Source organism: Mustela putorius, unplaced genomic scaffold (genome assembly GCF_011764305.1).
Source record: "Mustela putorius furo isolate JIRA1106 unplaced genomic scaffold, ASM1176430v1.1 tig00000224_pilon_pilon_pilon, whole genome shotgun sequence".
Classification (NCBI taxonomy): Eukaryota; Metazoa; Chordata; class Mammalia; order Carnivora; family Mustelidae; genus Mustela; species Mustela putorius.
The window spans coordinates 417847-420890 of record NW_025421321.1 but is presented as its reverse complement, the minus strand read 5'-3'; positions in this window follow the sequence as shown (position 1 = coordinate 420890).

Below are 3044 nucleotides of genomic sequence, written 5' to 3'. Positions count from 1 at the left end.
TCCTCTTCTCCAGGCAGGGATGGCACTTCGACCTGGATGTTTGGGTTTTTTGTTATTTTGGTCATTGGTTATTACATGACCTCCATGGTAGGTGCTCCACAAAGGGAGTGAAAACAGGACGCCTGATATATAGGCATACGGCCATTCTAGAAAAATAGCTTGGGGTTCTCTCGGAAACGCGGCATTGGTCCTTGCACTATGGTTTAATAGAAAAGGGATTATGCACCAAGTTACTTAAATGAGCATAGGTTGAAATCGTTTACTGAGAGTAAATATTTTAAATAGTTATATTTTAACTAAATCTATCATCAATCATAAATCTATTACACGAAGGTTACAGGCAATTTAAATGCAAGAGCACTCTCTTCAGGGTTTTAAATAATCCGTGTCTGTCTTGGCACATGAGAATGCAAAGATAGGAAATGGTTTGTAAAAGATCATATAATAGCTTTTACTAATTCTATTTATTTGACAGACAGAGATCACAAGTAGGCAGAGAGGCAGGCAGAGAGAAAGATGGGGAAGCAGGCTCCCCGCCAAGCAGAGAGCCTGATGAAGGGCTGGATCCCAGGACCCTGAGATCATGACCTGAGCCCAAGGCAGAGGCTTAACACGCGGAACCACCCAGGCGCCCCCAGATGAAATACATTTCTGACTTAGAAAGTTCAGATAGAATTTTTTTGTCCATGATGACAACCGAAGAAAATGTGTCATCCCTAAACCTACCCTTAACCCCTAACAACGCTGAAACCTAAGCTGACCTTAAAGCCCAAACTAGAACCCTGAATCCCAAACCTGAAATGGAACCCAAAGTCTGTACCTGAGCCCTGGATCCAAGCCCTGAACCACGAACCCAAACCCTAAACCAGACCTCCAAGTCATTAACACTGAACCCAAATCTCAGCATGAAGCCAAACCCCAAATTTGACCTTGAACTTGATCCCATAAGCCCTGAGTCTTAAAGCCTAAATCATAAACTTAAAGCCCTAAACTATAACTCTGTTCCCTTGTCCTTCACTCTAAATCCTCACCCTAACACTAAACCCAAAGCCTGATCTAGAATTCTGACTAAAACCTGAACCTGAACCCAAATTCAAACCCTTCACCACACTTTGCTTATGCACTTGCCATTGATGGATATTTGCAGTTTCTATCTTTTGATTCTTGTGAACATTGTTTGGGTTGGGGGCTAGGGTTAGGCTCTTGGATTGGGGTAGGGTCCAGGCTTGGGACCAAGTTGAGGTCAGAGTGTGGGTCTGCATCAGGGCCATGTTCAGTGCCACTGTTTGGGTCAAGGACTGTTGTAATTCCACATTGTTTCCAAATCATTGTTCCTTAGCTATTTGGGGGGAAGTTGGGGGGTATTGGGCTCCATGCAGCTTGAATTTCCAGAATGAAATGGCTTCAGCTGGACCCCGGGAGGGAGCAGGACCTTCCACTGAAGGGTGAGCTCCCACAGTCCTGCACTGCCTTCCACCGCCTGCAGAGGGCGCCTGACCGCAGCTCCCGCCCTGAGCCCATGCTGTGCAGCCACAGCTGGGACCTGAGCCCCACCTCTTCAGGACCCTCTGTGGAGACTTCTGGACAATGTGGGGCGCCTCCCACCCTGACAGGACAAGCTGAGGAGGGTGTGGCTCTGCAGCCACACTGACCGGACCCGTTGTGGAGGACGCGCCCACACTGGCAGCAGTCCAACCTCCTAAGGACCAGACCCTGGAGGAGGTGAGGAGAAGCCGCCTGAGTGGACTGTCAAGGGGTTCGTGGTCTCAGGACCCCACAGAGGAAGGGCGCCCTGTGTAGACACTGGGGCTTCTGTCGTTTTGTGTGAGGAGACGTGGCCTCCTGCTGTGCTGTGCGCGGGGCTGTGGGGTCCCCCCTTTCTGGGCTCGGGTGCACCTCGGTCCTCGTCTGTGTTTGTATGCTCGCGGATTCGGTTCCTGGGGCTCCTCAGATGGTCTGGCAGGCAGGGAGCATCCTCCTGCTTCGGTGCTTGTGCTCCCCCCACCTCAGCCCTGCGGGGTCCATCCCGTGTCCACACCCACTCCAGGCTTGTGCCGAGTCCCGAAATTCAGGAGCCAGAGTGAGGACTCTGTAGACGGTTTTGGGGAGAGTAGGTATTTTCCCAGTGTGGGTTCTTCCCTGAGCACAGTGCCTCCCCATCTCCGTGTGTCCCCCTCCCTGTCTGTCGTCATTGTTGCAGGGCTGTCAGAGGACAGGTCTTTCACCTTCTTGGTTCAGGGGCCTCCCGGGTATCTTGCTGTCTTGGATGCAGGTGTAAATGAGATCGTTCTCCGTAGTCTCTTTCTGATGGTTCCTTTCGAGCACGTAGGAGTGCCACTAATTTGTGCATATTGATTTTGTTCCTTGCAAGTTCTTGAATTTATTAGTTCGATTTGCCTTAAACTCCATCTGCCAGTTATTTGACCAGCAGCATGGGTTTATTTGGGAAGAGCAGAGAATGGCAGTCTGGGCTGAGCAAGCTACGGTCCCATCACAGGCAAGTGCGAGAAACAAAGGAGAGGAACATTATTTCATGGAGGAGGAAGAAGTTGGGTAGGGTGCTTGAAGGAAAGTCCCCTGGAGAAAGGCAGGGTGATGGAGAATTCTCACCAGCTGAGCTGCAAAGCTCCTACAAATAGTCAGGAGATGAACCTCCGGCTTCCCCTGTGGGGCCTGGAATTGGTGAGTCTCTCCTGTGGGGGATTGCAATGTGAGGTCTGTAATGGGCACTGAGAACCAGGCGCCCCCTTCCAGCCTCCCCTTCTGGCATCCCCAGTCCACTTTACTGGGGCTTCCCTTCCTGCTTTTGCACAGTTCTAACCAGCTTGTGGTGGAACGTTGTGGAAAACTGAAATTCCAGATCAACTGCTTCTATTGCACCTGAGATACAGGGGCCCATGATTTAATCCTCCCATGAGTCTCTTGCTAACATGTGTCCTCTCCATGTTGGGTGACCTGGATGTGGGAGGGCTTGGCCTCCATCCCAAAGTCTGATGTTCTCCCTGCTTCCGTGTCATCGTGCTAACATGGATGTTTGGAAGAGT